Source organism: Anomaloglossus baeobatrachus (assembly GCF_048569485.1).
Source record: "Anomaloglossus baeobatrachus isolate aAnoBae1 chromosome 5 unlocalized genomic scaffold, aAnoBae1.hap1 SUPER_5_unloc_18, whole genome shotgun sequence".
In the NCBI taxonomy this organism is placed as follows: domain Eukaryota; kingdom Metazoa; phylum Chordata; class Amphibia; order Anura; family Aromobatidae; genus Anomaloglossus; species Anomaloglossus baeobatrachus.
In genome coordinates this window covers 1060312-1078430 of record NW_027441793.1, presented here as the reverse complement: position 1 = coordinate 1078430, position 18119 = coordinate 1060312, and the positions used below count along the sequence as shown (strand labels likewise).

The 18119-nt window shown below is 47.0% G+C and overlaps 1 protein-coding gene across 2 annotated transcripts in view; it reads left to right on the top strand.

Annotated features, from left to right (window-relative positions):
* Nucleotides 1-18119, top strand: part of LOC142258925 (uncharacterized) — a 118736-nt gene that overhangs the window by 16985 nt on the left and 83632 nt on the right. The gene's annotated exons all lie outside the window — the stretch shown is intronic.

Here is an 18119-nt window from a genome sequence, read left to right as displayed (position 1 = left end):
CATGGGGTTGGGGTTAATGATGTCATGGTGTCTATCAGATACCTGTCATCACTATCCTAGTCTGTGAGAATAATTAAAAAAAAATAAAGACAAAAAAAAAAATAATTTGAAAAAACAGTCCCCAACACATTCCCTCTTTCACCAAATTATTGGAAAGAAAAAATAAATTTGGTCCACCATAATTCATTTTGGAGGTCCCACGACGACTCTGGACCTTCCAGAATATGGGGGGCACGCTCAGAGAACGTATCCCCCTTTTTCTGGCAGTGCAGACTCTCCATGTGAGGAGTGTGGATGCAGTGATACTGCACTTACACTACATGGGTCCACAGCATGTGTGAGCTGTAGTAAGCTCAGTGTCACTGCTAGCAGGGAGGCGGCTGAGAGCCGCTCTGCGCATGCAGCCAACATCTTTTGAAAAGGAGGAGGAGGGATCGTGGGGGATCGTCGCTGCAGGAGGTAACGGGAGACCAGGGATTGATAGGGGATGATGTGGCAGGACCTGGGGAGAACTTTGATGTCGCATCTAACATGTCAGATATGACAGAACTCAGAGGATGAGGATGAGCCCAGCGTGTGCGCCTGACATTTTAGATGATTGGGTGGGGGCGTGGGACCAGGAGGGGCACTTTGTCGACATCGGGGGACCGAGGGACGATATTTATCTCCCATCTGACATGTTTGATCATGCCAAGTGGGAGAGAAACCATTTTTTTAAGGGCCTCAATCGTGATCTCCAGGGTCTCGGCTACCCCTGGCAGCTGAAACCCAGAGATTTTCCGACGCTATACACTTATTTTTTTTTTTTAAAATGGCGGATCAGAATAAGTACCCTTTTCTGCCACCGTTTTAATCCGTAAGGCTCATAAAAGCGTTAAAGATCTGTGAAAATATTTTTTCCTTGTTCAGATATTGAAGTAATTTTTGTGTCTTTTCTCGTGATTTTCTCGGCTTCATTTTCATGTTCTTGTCGTCGTCTTTATTGTCTTTGCTTTTATGACGTGGCTGAAGTTGGTTTCTTCAGCAATTTTTTTGTTATTTGTTTTTAACGATTTTTAGCAACAAAAATAAAAAATGACAACAATATAATCCACTCCAGTGCGGAGCCCGGATGTGAATACACTGAAAAGCACCAACAAAAATGATAAAACTGGCACAAAAATGGGCATGAAAGTGGCAGCGAAGAGCGTTATGGAAAGGGTTAAATGGCCTTGGGTCACTGATCTATATAGATAAAACCATAATAATTTGAGAATAGACTGAAATCAGAGAACAATAGCGGTTTTCCCTTTATGATTACAAATTAATGCCAGAAATCCATTTACATCAGCCGGAAGAGAACTTTACAGAACACCAGTTACTTATTCACATCTGGGTGAATTTGCTATTTGCTCACTTTGGTGCCAGTTCTGATGCCCAGGACCCATTTTGGCCCGGCTGGAGTGACCTGAGTTTGATGCGAGACATCACTATGTATGTAATATTGGTGTGAAATCAATGGCCCAAAGTCATTTAACCCCTTACAAACACCAGTTACTTATTTAAATCTGGGAAATTTGGCTATTTGCTCACCTTGCTGCCAGTTCTGATGCCCAGAACCCATTTGGGCCGGGCTGGAGTGACCTGAGTTTGATGCGAGACATCAGTATGTAATGGTGGTGTGAGATCAGTCGCCAAAGTCATTTAACCCTTTCATAAATGCCTTTTGATGCCATTTTGATGCTCATTTTGTGCCGGTTTTATACTTTGGTTTTTTTTTTTTTTTGCTGCTTTTAAGTGTATTCACATCTGGGCTCTGCACTCTATTGTACTTTATTATTGTGGATTTTTTTTGTGTTTGTTGTTAATCTGTAAAAAAAAACAGAAAAATAATCCAAAAAAGGAACCAACTTTAGCATTGTGTTTTTATTGCTGATGTAGAGCGATACCGGTGGGGAAAAAAGGAAATAAATGTCTGTTTTTACCACATATATATCCCTCCAGTGACTGACTGCAGCTGAGCATTAGAAGTCAGTGCCGAGAGCACGGTGACTAAAACCGCATCGGTGCCACCCCTATGACTGAAAGCTGGACATTGTTATAATACAAGTGGCGTTGTCTATTGGCCATGAGTGCCCTGACACAAGGAATGCGACACTTGTAGCCCATGCCCTGGATACGTCTGTGTGTGGTGGGTCTTGAAGCACTGACTCCAGCAGCAATCTACTCCTTGTGAATCTCCCCCAAATTTTTGAATGGGCTTTTCTTAACAATCCTATCAAGGCTGCGGTTATCCCGGTTGCTTGTGCACCTTTTTCTACCACACTTTTTCCTTCCACTCAACTTTCCATTAATATGCTTGTATACAGCTCTCTGTGAACAGCCAGTGTCTTTAGCATTGATCTTTTGTGGCTTACCCTCCTTGTGGAGTATGTCAATGACTGCCTTCTGGACATCTGTCAAGTCAGCAGTCTTCCCCATGATTGTGTAGCCTACTGAATCAGACTAAGGGACCATTTTAAACTCTTAGGAAGCCTTTGTAGGTGTTTTGTGGCAATTATTCTAATTTTGTGAGATAATGACTTTTGGGTTTTCATTGGCTGTAAGCCATAATCATCAACATTGACAGAAATAAACACGTGAAATAGATCACAATGTGTGTAATGACTCTATATAATATATAGGAATAGATCCCTCTATGTGTAATGACTCTATATAATATATGCGTTTCCCTTTTTGTAATGAATTACTGAACTTAACTCTTTGATGATATTCTAATTTATTGAGATGCACCTATATATGTTTATAATCACCTGTAAATATTTCTTAGCTATTTTGTAACAATTGCTATTTTGTATATATGGCTGTTTTTTTACCTAATAGAGATTTGGATTGACAGTGGTATTTTTCTATATTTCACACATTCGGAAAGGGGTGTCAGTTCCGTATTTAAGAGTTTGTGTTTTTTTTTCATATTACGTCTAGCGATGTGCGAGTGTAATTGTTACTATTCGCTACTCGCATGAATAGTATAGTATTCGGGATACTTGTCATGTGCATGTTTATGTATTCGCCTCGCTATCTTTGTATGTCCCGCCCAGCCAGTTTGGTACCTGATTTGCAGTTACTAAAAATGCTGGGCTTCTTAACCAATCACAGTAATTCTGCAGCCATCTTGGTTGTGGCATAACTGTGATTGGCTGGCTGCGCAGCATCATAGGGTCTATGAAAGCCCTTCTGTCGCCATTTTTGCGCACATTGCATCAAGAGCCAGTGTTGTATGAGTATAGGGATAGAGTAAGCAGTGTCTAGGGAGAGTGTAGGCCTATTAATAACACACAAAGCCCTTTTCAGGGCTACCTGCCTTGTCTATAAAAGTGTCAGTGTAGCGAATGGTGGGACAGATTTTCGCGCAGGGACAGAGTTTAAAGGAGTGTGTCACTCCATAGTACCGTCCATAATACAATAGCTCTTTTAAAAGCTGAAACCACTGAATAAGGTCACAACAGGGAGAGAGAGATTGTGGATTAGGTAGGGAATCAAGACCTATTTACACAATATTTAGGTGTTCACAGCCTGACTTGTGGCGTCCACATAAGCTACATTAACACATTGTTAGTGGCCTTTGCAAATACAAAGCAGTACTCTACCATTTAATGCTGCCTGATAGACTAAACACATTGCTCCTATTTGCACAATATTTAGGGGGTCACAGCCTGACTTGTGGTGTCCACATCAGCCACATTAATACGTAGAGGGCTTGTCAAATACAAAGCAGTACTAGCATTTTGTGCTGCCTGATACACTAAATGCACGTCTCATTATATGCCTTGGAGGTGCTGGCCTGCCCAGCTGCTAGTGTGATGTCAGCGTGTTTCCAGCTGGGCCAGAAGTGGCCCTGTAACATATGTTTGGAAGGGGCTGCTCTTACTTACAAATTTGGGTGGTCCCTTCCTCATTGATATTCAGTTAGTGGAATACATTTTCCATAGCAGTTTACAATCCGCCCATTGTAGTGCTGGGCTTTACCCTCCTCCTCCATGTCATTTTGCAGTCCTCAATTCAAGTTTTCAAAGGGCCATCAGTTGTTCATCAATAGTAATTGTAAATTGCTATTAAATATGTTTCCCCTATCTCAGTTACAATGAGGGACAAGCCATGACAAGGGTCTCCAATGACAAATATTAGTTTGGTAGGAATACTGTTCTGGTTTGTCCATTGCACAATATGCATTGTTTAAAAAAATTAGCCCTATGGCCTGAGTCATGGTTGACGTAGGGAGTCACCATCACAAGGGTCTCCAATGACAAACAGTTGTTAAGCTGGAGTAGGTGTACTGTCCTGGTTTGTCCACCATTGCACAATGTACATAGTGTTTACAAAAATTAGCCCTATGGGCTGAGTCATGGTTGATGCAGGAAGGAAATGGCTTTATATGAGAAGTGGTGGACGTTAACAGCAGTAGTCACAATCAACATTTTGGGATATTTAGTTTGGGTTGCTCTTATCTGGAGAGTTTACAAACTGTGGAGAAATCCAGTTCTTGTTGAATTAATCAGAGTAAGTCTATCTGCATTTTCTATGGAGAGGCGTGAGCGCCTATCAGTGATGATTGCCCCAGCAGAACTGAAAACACGCTCTGACGTCACACTAGCGGTCAGGCAGGCCAGCACCTCCAAGGTGTATAAGGAGAGGCCAGGCCAGCACCTCCAAGGTGTATAAGGAGAGGTCAGGCCAAGTGTTCAGCTTGGACACCCAATAATTAAAGGGAACTGAAGCATCAGAAAGGATGCAGGTATGGTCACTTAAGTACCCCATGACCATGTTGTGCTTCTCCTCCTTGGCATTGTTACAGGCACAGATAACCCTTGCTGATGTCCTGGTTTATTGAAAATGGCCCAGTTTGTGCACATTTTTCCCCCACTTCTGTTGGACCTGGTGTTGGTGTCTCTCCCCATTAATCTTTGGTGTTTGAAAAAGCCGGTAAGGGTACTTTCACACTTGCGTTTATTTCCTTCCGTTACAATCCGCCCTTTTGGAAAACAGCGGAATCCGTTAACGGATTCCGCTGTTTCCCATAGACTTGTATGGGTGACGGATTGTACCAAAAGGACCTGCGTTGCTTCCGCTGGGCGACGCTCCGTTGCTTCCGCCCAGCGGGAGGAATGCAGCATGTAACGTTATTTTGAGCAGCGGAATCCTCTGGATTCCACTACGCATGCTCCTTTTTTTTTTTTTCTTTTTTTTTTTAAATCAAACTTTATTTTGGCTCGCGGTGGCCGAACGTTCAGCTGAGCGCCCGGCCGTCGGCAAGCGACAGCGCTCAGCTGAGCGACCGGCCACCGGCATGCCCGGCCGCCGGCAAGTCACAGCGCTCAGCTGAGCGCCCGCTCGCCGGCATGCCCGGGCGCCAGCAAGTGACAGCGCTCAGCTGAGCGCCCGCCCGCTGGCATGCCCGCCCGCCGGCATACCCGGCCGCCGGCAAGTGACAGCGCTCAGCTGATCACCCGGCGGCCGGCTGCAGGGAGCGCTCAGCTGATCACCCGGCGGCCGGCTGCAGGGAGCGATCAGCTGATCACCCGGCGGCCGGCTGCAGGGAGCGATCAGCTGATCGGCCGGCTGCAGGGAGCGATCAGCTGATCACCCGGCGGCCGGCTGCAGGGAGCGATCAGCTGATCACCCGGCGGCCGGCTGCAGGGAGCGATCAGCTGATCACCCGGCGGCCGGCTACTGGGAGCGATCAGCTGATCGGCCGGCTGCAGGGAGCGATCAGCTGATCACCCGGCGGCCGGCTGCAGGGAGCGATCAGCTGATCACCCGGCGGCCGGCTGCAGGGAGCGATCAGCTGATCACCCGGCGGCCGGCTACTGGGAGCGATCAGCTGATCGTTTACAATAGTCTGCCGCTGGTAAAACTGTAAAAAAAAAAAATAAATAAAATAAAAACGAATTGCGTTGTTTTGCTGCATCCGTTGCATCCGTTGTGCCACTATATGCAACACATCCGTTGCATCCGTTACACAACGCAATGCAACGGATACCGTTCAACGCAAGTGTGATGTCTGAGGGTGATGTTTTCAGCAACTGACCTACAATGACCCTCTTGAAAGCTTCCATTGTGCAACCCTTTGGTGACTCCAAATTTCTCCTTGTACCTTGGGTCCAGAATGGTGGCCAACCAGTATAGGTTGTAGGATTAAATGTGTATCATGCGTGGGTCTTGCGACAAACGCTTACACATCAACTGTGCCATGTGGGCCAAGTTGCAAACAGGCAAAGATTCTGTGTCCCAACCAGGAGGAACAATACCCATCCTCTCTTCACGTTGACTCACCTCCTCCTCTCCAGCCCATCCATGCTAGACAGACATGAAGCTGGGGTTGAGAGTTCCCTGAGTAGCATTGGGAGTCACCTCGGTAGCACAGAAAAACAAGTCCCCTCCCTCCTCCTCATCATCATCATCACCCACATTGCCTCAGAAAATTGGCAGGGCTGGCTAGTATCACCCATTGGGAAATCTGGCTCCATAGCCACATGCTGGGCACTCAAAGCTTCCTATCTGAGATAATGCAGTGATTGTGTCGCGGGCGGCAGGGCGCTGCTCGGCTACTCTGACGCTCGGGTCCGGCGTTGCTGCTGCTGCTCGGTGGCTCGAGCGGTGGGCCGGATCCGGGGACTCGAGCGGCGCTCCTAGCCCGTGAGTGAAAAGGGGAAGATTGTTTGAGGATTGAGTCCGTGACGCCACCCACGGTTTGTGGTGAAGGTGGACACCACCGCTGCTGGTGATGGGGATCCCGAGAGCGTTGTTAGGGAGCAGCTGGGATGTTGTTTTCCCCCTCCGTGGGTAGGGGCTGGTGGTCCCGGGGCCCGGTGAGGTGACGGGGAGGCAGGGTTGGCGAGGTGCAGGGTCGCTGGGACAGCGCGGCGCGGTGCAAGATGGCACTGGTGTACTCACTCAGCAATATAAATTCACAAGAGTCTCCGGTAAACCAAACGGCTGGATGGACGGTTCCCGCAGCCGGCTGCAGTGTCTCTCCCCAGACAGGTGATGGTCGCTGTATTTCCCGTTTGTAGTTTGCTTTTGACTCCAATGGCTTCCCAACGGTGGTCCGCTCCCCGGCGTATAGGTGCCGTAGGAGCCCGATTTGTCCGCAGGCGCTAGCCCTTGGGTTTCTAGCCTATGGCGGTGGCTGTATACCCTCACGGTGAGGACGTTTGCCTTCAAACGGGACTTGGTTGTTAGGGAACCCCTGGGGTTCCTGTCACACTTGGATTTGACAATTAACGGCGGCTCCAAGCCTGGTCGGGGTCCGATGGCCCTGCCTGTGCGTGCTTAGTTTCACTCCGTTCCCCGCTCCGGTACCGGCGGGCCGACGCCCGACCCCCGGTCCTTTCGGCTCTGCGGAGCTCCGCTAACTCCTGCAGATGGCCACAACCATCTGCCAACCTTGCTGTCCGTTTCCGGGCTCCGACCCAGACACCAGTCATGCTCCTCTCACTTTCACTGTCTAAACTGCACTGACTCTGTTTCCCGCCTGGCTCCACCCCACCTGGTGTGGACATCAGCCCCTGGAGGGAGGCAACAAGGGTTTTGTGTCTGACTAATGTTTCTGTCCGGGGGGAGTGGGGGTGTGAATGTTATTCATGTGGCTACCTGGCTTGTCCAGGGCGCCACAATTGTTTCAACAGACACAGCAGCGGAATGGTTACGCAGATAATAGCCTGATAACCGCTCATGAACTTAGTGCTGTACTCAAAGTTCTCGAGAACCTCACAAATGTCAGTGATCCACACACACTCAACAGTTATGTGTGGTGGCTGACTGTCAGTCTGATGGGCATGTTGAAGCTGGTATTAAGCTAATGCCCTCTGCTGCTCACTAATCATCGCCAACATATGATATGTAGAGTTCCACCATGTGGGCAGGTCACACATGAGTCGGTGACATGGCAAATTCAAGCGCTTTTGCAGCGCTGTAAAACCAGCAGCAGTGGTAGAGGAATGGCGGAAATTGGTACTAATACAGCACACCTTCCCAAGTGAATATGAGCTTACAAGTTGCATGTAATTCTCATACTCATAACTCATACTCCAGCTAACTTTTTGTTTTTTACCTTCTCAAGTAAGTATAGCAAGTCAGAGTATGTTTTGAGAAATTTCTGAACAACTAGGTTCAGCACGTAAGTCATGCATGGCACGTGTACCAGCTTGCCGACCTTTAAAGCCGCCACCAGATTACGTCCAATATCACAGATGACCAGACCAGGTTGGAGGTGCTGCAGGGAAAGCTACTGATCGGTTTGTTCTTTTACACCTTGCTACAGCTCTGCTGCAGTGTGTGGTTTCTGACATAAACAGATCTGCTGCAGCAGAGTGTGTTGCCACTTTGCCGATGCGTTGCTGCACAGCTCCCTGCTTGGCAGTGATGGGGAGGGTAATTCAGTAGAGGATCAGGAGGAGGAGGAGGGGAGACAGAAAGTGGCATATGATGAGGCGCAAATCCAGATAGAAGTTGAGCCCGCTATTCTTGGCATGGGTAGGTTGCGTGATGTTAACGATTTGCGACTTTGTCCCAGCCTCCACCAGGTGCACCCACTGTGCTGTGACAGATATGTATCGTGCCTGTCCACAACAACTTGTCCACGTGTCTGTTGTTAGGTGGACCTTCTCAGTTATGGTGTTGGTCAGAGCACAGATGAGATTGTTTAATACATGCTTGTATAACGCGGGGACGGCACACAGGCAAAATAGTGGCGGCTGGAAACACTGTATCATGGGGCAGCCACAGCCTAGAGATCATGGAAACACTGTGTTCCCACAAACCTAAACGGCAACATCTCCATAGCTAGCAATTTGGCAATGTGCAAGTTTAGGTTTTGTGCCTGTGGGTGCGTGGCTGTGTATTTACGCTTTCTTTCCAAGTTCTTAGGCATGGACAACTGGACACTTCGCTGGGAGAAGGAAGTGGATGTGGTTGATGTTTGCTGGGTCTGTGCAATCACAGCTTTTGGGCAGGATGCATGAGAGCCTGTTTCCTGGACAGCAGATTGTGAAGGACGTAGCACAGGTGACATGGCAGTGGTTTGACCCGCAGACACAAATTTGGTACCCTGGTGTTCTGCCCTCCTACTGTCTGTCTGCAGGTTCCAACATCTTGTCTGCTCTATATTTGAAACTTAACCTTTCCAAAACTGAACTACTTATATTCCCTCCATCTTCTAACCTTCCTAAACCTGACATCTCCCTCTCTGTGTGTGGTACCACGATAACTCGTAGGCAGCAGGTTCGCTGTCTGGGGGTTATGCTCGACACCAATCTCTCCTTCACCTCCTGTATACAATCTCTTGCCCGCTCCTCTTGCTTGCACCTCAAGAACATCTCTAAAATCAGCCTATTTCTTACAATGGAAACTACAAAAACCCTACCTGTGGCCCTGATCCACTCCTGCCTTGACTACTGCAATTCTCTATTAATTGGTCTTCCCCTAACTAGACTCTCTCCTCTACAGTCCATCCTTCATGCGGCAGCCAGGGTCACCTATCTGGCTATCCGTTACGCGGATGCTTCTGCTCAGTGCCAGTCATTGCATTGGCTGCCTATATATCACAGGATCCAATTCAAATTGTTTGTTCTCACCCACAAAGTTCTCCATAGTGCTGCACCCCCCTACATCTCCACCCTCATCTCTGTCTATCACCCTATCCATTCTCTACACTGTGCAAACGACGCTCGACTAACATCCACACTAAGCCAAACCTCCCACTCCTGGATCCAAGACTTCTCTCGAGCTGCACCAATCCTCTGGAATGCTCTGACCCAAGAAACCAGGACGAACCACAATTTACTCAGCTTCAGACGTTCCCTAAAACACAGCTCTTTAGGGTGGCCTATCACACTCCCTAATCAAATTAAATTCAGTCCATCCACAACTTCTCACAACATAATTTTCCATCAAACTCCACCACACCCAAAAGCATCTCAAAGATTGACTGACTGGTTCAGGCAGCCTTTATCTATCCGCCATATCTTTTTGAGATAGCTGGATTGTCATTGGAAATGAGCACCTGTACCTTGTCCCCCCACCACCTCATTGTAGATGTAAGCTCTCATGAGCGGGGTTGTCTTTTTTGCTATAATTATCGTATTTTCTGGGGTGCTTGGCTGCCATGTGGTTCCACATACTGGTGGTGCTCAGGTTGCGTTTGACCTGCGGTCTGCTCAACTTAGTATGACAGATGCTACAGATTACAAATTTTTTTTTCTCTGAAGGACTTTCAGAAAAAACGTCCAACAAAACAAAATAATCACTGAACTCTGGGAGACCAGCCAGAGAAAACACTGCCGGCAGCCAGCGAGGGCGCTCAAGACAGTGAAATCCTAAGTACATTGCCCCCTGGGAAATATGCAAATCAAAAAGGTCTGTGGAGCCTCTGTTAGGAGTCTCAACACAGAAACCAGCCAGATATCCCTCCGGGAAGGGCCTAGCCAAGGGGTGACTCTTTTTAGGAGACCACCATAACCACCATATTAAGTGGCCCTTTTAGTCAATATCCAACTTTTTGACAAGTTTAAAGATATGACAAGGGAAATGCCAAGGCCAGGTATCCGGACCTTTTTGATTTGCATATTTCCCAGGGGGCAGTGTACCTAGGATTTCATTGTCTTGAGCGCCCTCGCTGGCTGCCGGCAGTGTTTTCTCTGGCTGGTCTCCCCGAGATCAGTGATTGTTTTGTTTTGTTTTGTTGGTCTACTAGGCATTGCTCCCACCCAGCCAGAATCCTACTCCACACTGATGAGGGGCAATACCCCGAAACAGCTGTCTGTGGATGGATACCTGGCCTTGGTATTTCCCTTGTGATATCTTTAAACTTGTCAAAAAGTTGGATATTGACTAAAAGGGCCACTTAATATGGTGGTTATGGTGGTCTCCTAAAAAGAGTCACCCCTTGGCTGGGCCCTTCCCAGAGGGATATCTGGCTGGTTTCTGTGTTGAGACTCCTAACAGAGGCTCCACGGACCTTTTTGATTATAAAAAACGTCCAGACAACGGCTGAACGCCCCCTTTCCCTGACTTGGACCACAGTGGGGGTGCTCTTCGGAACAGTTGACCCAGTTCTCACTCTGGGCAAACCACTACCCTTGGTGCCTGTGTTGGTGCTACATATCCATCTTCCTCTGTGTTGCTGTGCTGACTATGAATGTCAACGAAACAGGTCAGATCAGTGGACTCATCATGGACCACCTCGTCTTCCATCTCATCCTCTTTCCCAGTTGAGATTGTAAGCTGCTTTAATGGCAGCTGTGTCTCACCATCATCAGTCTCCACCTCTGGAGACAGTAAATCAGGTTCCTCAAAGTGGCTTTCTTCTGGCCGTAGGTTCTCAAATACTCAACTCGCACCACCTCCTCTCATCCCTCTTCAGTGCTGAACGGTGAGGGGCCAGAGCCAACCAAAGGATACATACAAAACAGATCCTTACAGTGGCCAAGCTTGGGGTCATATGTCTCCTGTGACTGATGATGGGGGGAGGAAGAAGGACTAGGTTGAGGATTGGATGGACCAGCCTTCTGTGTATTCACAGTAGACTGTGTGGTCGTGGAAAATTTGTTTCTGCTTGAGAAATGTGAAGAGGCCTTATTGTCTGCCATCCAAGATAGAATCTGCTCTTGCTCTTTTGGTTTACAGACACGTTTACATTCCAGAGAGAGAGGGGAGCCAGCACGATCTGAAATTGGCATGCATCATATAAAAAGTGAAAATTCACAGATTTATTCCAACTGTACTACAATAAAAAAATGAGATTTTTAGCAAATAATTGATCAATTTTTTGAGCCACCCCTGCCAACGTCACGGCAAATCTCAATAGGGGGGTCCTACTCTACATTCTGTATTTCATGTGCCATACGGCCTCCTAGATAAAGTTAAAAGCAGAACCATAATAGAGCACACATACCTGTAACCTGTATATAACCGCTTCTATGTTGCAAAAAAGGCACTTGTGGATAGAGACCAGCCCAGGTCCCAGCATGTGGAGCAAGCTCTGCACCATACCAGGACTATATCAGAACTGATCCTCCCAGTGCCAAACAGCAACCATTGATAAAGGCGGACCAGATCCAAGATGGTGCTTAATTAGCATTGCCTGTGGAAAGGGGTGAGGTAACTGAATCTGAACAGCTACCAACAGGAGGAATACAAAGCAAACCAAAATCAGGCGTGCATGGCATGGTGGTGACCGGCCACCAGAATTTGTAGCATAACTACGACCAAACAGAGAGAGAGGGGAGCCAGCACGATCTGAAATTGGCATGCATCATATAAAAAGTGAAAATTCACAGATTTATTCAAACTGTACTACAATAAAAAAATGAGATTTTTAGCAAATAATTGATCAATTTTTTGAGCCACCCCTGCCAACGTCACGGCAAATCTCAATAGGGGGGTCCTACTCTACATTCTGTATTTCATGTGCCATGCGGCCTCCTAGATAAAGTTAAAAGCAGAACCATAATAGAGCACACATACCTGTAACCTGTATATAACCGCTTCTATGTTGCAAAAAAGGCACTTGTGGATAGAGACCAGCCCAGGTCCCAGCATGTGGAGCAAGCTCTGCACCATACCAGGACTATATCAGAACTGATCCTCCCAGTGCCAAACAGCAACCATTGATAAAGGCGGACCAGATCCAAGATGGTGCTTAATTAGCATTGCCTGTGGAAAGGGGTGAGGTAACTGAATCTGAACAGCTACCAACAGGAGGAATACAAAGATTTGCCGTGACGTTGGCAGGGGTGGCTCAAAAAATTGATCAATTATTTGCTAAAAATCTCATTTTTTTATTATAGTACAGTTGGAATAAATTTGTGAATTTTCACTTTTTATATGATGCATGCCAATTTCAGATCGTGCTGGTTATCTTTTTTTCTACGTTTACATTCCAGACTGGGAAATTTGAGGAGGAGGGTAAAGCCCAATGCTACAATGGGCGCATTGTAAACTGCTATGGAATATGTATTCCACTATCTGAGTCTCATTGAGGGAGGCACCGCCCAAATGTATAAGTAAGAGCAGTCCCTCCAAAATGTACGTTACTGGGCCACCTCAGGGCCCTCACCAAACTCAGGTTTCTTGACACCTGCAGACCCTCTGAAAATCTGAATTTAGTGCTACAGAATGACATGGAGGAGGAGGAGGAGGAGAGTAAAGCCCAACGATTAGGGATAATCGAATATCAAAATATCCGCTTCGGCGAATATCCGACGAATAGGTCGCCGCTATTTGAGTATTCGTGAATATTCGACGCCCAATGTAAGTCTATGGGAAGCCTGAATAATTTCATGTTGGACCTAACGGTGACCTGTAGTGACTGAGGAAAAGGCTGAAATGGATGGGAAAAAGCAAAAACAGTATGGGCACAGCCTGTAGAAGGTTGGAAATAATCTGGAATCATGCCTGGTCTCTATCTGTCTCTATCTGTCTCTATCTGTCCTCATTCATGTTTCCTTTTGTCATGCTTTACACTGCAGCTCTGCTCATTCACGTTCCCTTTTGCAATGCTTTACACTGCAGCTCTGCTCATTCATGTTTCCTTTTGTCATGCTTTAAACTGCATGTGCGTTTCAAAAAGCATCCAAAACGATACGTTTTGGATGCATTTTGAATGCATTTTAGATGCATTTTTGACAGTGCGGTCCCACTCAGCTCTGCTACATCCCCATAGAGCATGGCTGGCTGCGCGATCAGAATAAACTCGAATGAACGTCACCCGACTTCATTGTCATTGCACGGCTCTGTCTGATTTGTGATCACAGGTGAAGGACTCACCGGTGACCGCAAATCACCTGAGTGACTGAAGTGAGCCGCGCGATCAGCGGTGCCGTCACTCAGGTTACCCGCGGCAAGCTCGAGTCCTCTTCCTGAGAGTGGTGGCCGCGGGTAACCTGAGTGACATCATCGCTGATAGCATCGCGGCTCACTTCAGTTGCTCTGTGGAGCTCACGGTGAGCTGCGGTGTTCTACGGCTACTCCTGTCATCTTCATGTAGCAGAGCTGGATGCGTCGTGGGACCTCGTGTGAATTACGTCGGACCTGGAGGGGTATTAGGGGATTTTAATAAAGTGGTGATAGAGGGTGTGTTTTTTTTCGGCTTTTATTCCAAATAAAGGATTTTTTGGGTGTATGTGTTTTATTTTCTTTAAAGGGGTTATTCGGCTTATTTTGACTTTATTTTTATTATTACCCTATTGGGCTACATTGGGGCAGGTAAGTAGATAGTGACCACTTACTTACCCTGCTGTTAGCCCCTCTCCCCTGGCTCAGAGCGGTCATGTGACCGCTCTTGCCGCGATTTTGCTGCTTCCGGTCATTTCATGTCAACATGGGCAGGACCATGTTGACATACAAATCTGTGAACAGTTTGTTGCCACCCTACTGGGCGGCTACAGTGCGTGAGTCCCCCGCCCCCTTCCCTGCACCCTCCCACATATTCCTCCGCACCCCGTACTCTCCCCGCCCACGGTGTCACCGCCAGCACCGGGCCCCTGCTCAGGATAGCAGGAGTGCCTGTGCAGTCTGTGTCCCGCTCCAGCCCCGCGGCTGCCTTCATTGCAGTATCATCAGCTTCTCAGACTGCATTGCAGGCAGCCGCGGGGATTACTAGCGCTGCTGTCAGGAGGTTAGATGAGATCATTACCTGCTGTGACTATCTTAGTTTCACTCCTGACGTCAGCGCTGTCACTGCCTTCTATGCCCGCTGCGTTCTCACGTCAGTAGCGGTGACGTCACGGGTGATACCGCTGAGAACGCGGTGGGCATAGAAGGGAGTGACAGTGCTGACGTCAGGATTGCAGGAGATCGTCACAGCAGGTAATGATCTCATCTAACCTCCTGACAGCAGCGCTCGTCATCCCCTGCAGTAACCTGGGCTGACCTATTGATGTTAGCTCAGGTCACTGCTCAGCTCTCCCAGCCAATGGGGAACATTCTGTTCTTCATTGACTGGGACATTGACTATGGTATGGATCGTCGTGGGACCCCCTTATTGGATTACGCTGGACCCGGATTTGTTTTTCTTTTCAATAAATTGGTGAAAGAGGGAATGTTTTGGGGAGTGTTTTTTCAAATAAAACATTTTTGTTGTCTATTTTTTTTTTATTACTGACTGGGTTCGTGATGTCGGGTATCTGATAGACGCGTGACATCATTTTATTTAAAATAACAGTGTGGGGTGCGCTCTGTTTTGGATTACCAGCCAAGGTCAAGCTGCCAGCTGTGGTCTGCAGGCTGCCGCTGTCTGCTTTACCTTAGCTGGCTACAAAAGATAGGGAGACCTCATGTCGGGTTTTTTTTTAAATTAATTATTTATTTTTTGGCTAAATACAATGCTAAGCACCCTTTAGCGCCACATGAAAGTCACTAAAGGGTGCCAGCTTAGCCTATGCAAGGGGGTAGGACATTATATATGTCTTTTTCATCTATAATCTATCTATCTATCTATCCCTCTGTTCATTCATTCATTCATTCATTCATTCATTCATCCCTCTATCTCTCTGTCTCTATATCTATCCATCTCTAGATCTACTCATCTATTTATCTTTCTTGCTGCTTCCGTTTTTTGCAGTCTGCAAAAAAAACCGGAAGGCACACGGATGACACAAGGATGCATCCGTGAAAAAAACTGACCTTTTTGCGGACCGCAAAAACGAAACGGTCATGTGAATGTAGCCTACATGTGTTCCCTATGGGAGTAGGGGTCGGTACACAACGATGGTGGGGGGGTCAGTACAGAGCGTCGTGTGTGTGTGTGTGTGTGTGTGTGTGTGTGTGTGGGCGGGGAGGATTTCAGAGCCTGATGTGGTGTGGGGTGCAGAGCCCAATGTGGTGGGGGGTGCAGAGCCCGATGTGGGGCTGTTATTTCCAATGCTAGAGTGATAACAGGTCAGGTGCTGGGGCAGAATACTGATAGGAAATTTGTGTGCAGAGGGCGGGCAGGGGGAGGGGCTGGACACTGAGGTCGGCCGGTGCCAGCTCTGACTGGGAGGTTTGGCACAGGAAGAGGTCAGTTTGCTGGAGCTGAATGGAAACCAAGAGCTGCAGAGAATAAAGTCATAATTCAAGAGGAACAAAAGCTAGAAAACAAAAAATAACAATGAAGGGGTGTTTTATATGACAATACAGCACAGATAAACTCAAAATTTTTTGGTAAGCTAATGTTGGACAACTCCTTTAACTTGTAGGTTAATCATGGGGGTGTCTCAGATGCCTGCCATGATTAACCTAGGACTTAATGGTAGCTATGGGCTGCCATTAACTCCTTATTACCCTGATTGCTACCGCACCAGGGCAATTAGTGATGAGCCAGGTAGAGTCCCAGGACTGTCGCATCTATTGGATGTGGCAATTCCGGGCGGCTGTTGGCTGATATTTTTAGGCTGGTGGGCTCCGCATAACGTGGGGCTCCCCATCCTGAGAATTCAGCCATGTGGCTTTACCTTGCCTGGTATCAAAATTAAGGGGGACCGCACGCCGGTTTTTTTTTTAATTATTTATTTATTTTACTGCACTACATAGACCCGCCCACCGGCGGCTGTGATTGGTTGCAGTGAGACAGCTCTCACTCAATGTGGGATCTCGTCGGAATGCAACCAATCGTAGGCGCTGGTGGGCGGGGGAAGCAGTGAATACGAGATGGAATAATGAGCGGCAGTTTCAAAAGCTGGAGAAGACGCCGGAGCAGTGTGACAGCCGTGCAGAGCCGTACTGGTGATCGGTGAGTATGAGACGGGTGGAGAGGGAGAGACAGACAGAGACCGACGGACAGACAGAGAGAGCCCTATATCTGGTTCTGCATTCACAGATTTGCGATTTGGCGATTTATGGAGCTGCTAGCAGTTACTAGACACAGTCTTCAGCCCTTACAAGGACTATTTATTAGTTGGATCTAAGAATGCTCTCCTGCACTCAATACAGTCTATCTACACCGCTTTCCCTATGACTGCGTGTTAACAAAATGGCCGCTGGCGTATATAGCCCCCAAGACGCTGTGCGGCTGAGCCAATCACAGTAGCACCACAACAAAGATGGCTGCGGCATTACTGTGAGGGAAAATAACATCAGATGTGTTCATTGGCTGGAAAACAGGCACCAGGAAGTCAGAAATTAAAATGAAAGTATCGGAGCGGATGTTGTTTTATTCGTCGGATACCGAATGTCGCGAATAGCCTGTTATTTGTCGCATACCGAATAGTGGCGAATACATTCGCTCATCTCTACCAACGATACAATGGGCGCATTGTAAACGGTTATGAAGGATTTTTTTTGGTTGTTTTTTTTTTTTCTTTAAATGATTTGGTTTTTAATTTTGCCATAAAATCTACTGGAAATTAAGTAAAAATTCAAAGTGCGGTGAAATGGTGGTAAAAAAAAAAATACATTTTTTTTTTATTATTTTTACGCCATTGACGATGTGCTGGAAGTGAGCGGTCAGCGTGATTCTCCAGGTCAGTGTGATTACGGCAATATCAGACTCCCACATTTCTTATTAAATCAGTGGTGACTAGAGATGAGCGGACCCGTGGACGTTCGGCTTCTGCTGGTCCAGCTGAACATTTGTATAGATCGGTTCTGGACTTGGACTTGACCTGACCTTTATTTGAAGTCACTGATTGGCAGTTCGGGTCTCCGCCCACATGCAGCCATAAACAGATCACTAACAGGGGAGGGCGGGTTTATTCAGTTTTATTTCTTGGTGCACAATACATCTGATCACACGAGAGCGGTTTCCATACGTAAAGCCCCCGAACTCCAAACCTTAACGTTACTATTTTGGAAAAGTCTGAGTTTGTACCTAACACCGAACTTCAAGTTCACTCATCTCTAGTAGTGAATAAAAATCAGACTTTTTTGTAAAAAAAACCCCAAAACATTAAAAAATAGGTTTGTGTCTCCATTTTCCGACAACGGAGTTGAGTGAGGACTTGTTTTTTGCTTGATGAACTGACGTTTTCATTGATACCATGTTAGATGCAATACTTTTATGGGTCGGTTTTGCTACTTCATTTCATGTTGACATTTTTTTTTCCTACCCAAATGATATCTTCCCTCCATTATTATCTCCATTAATTTTAAATATCGGCTCA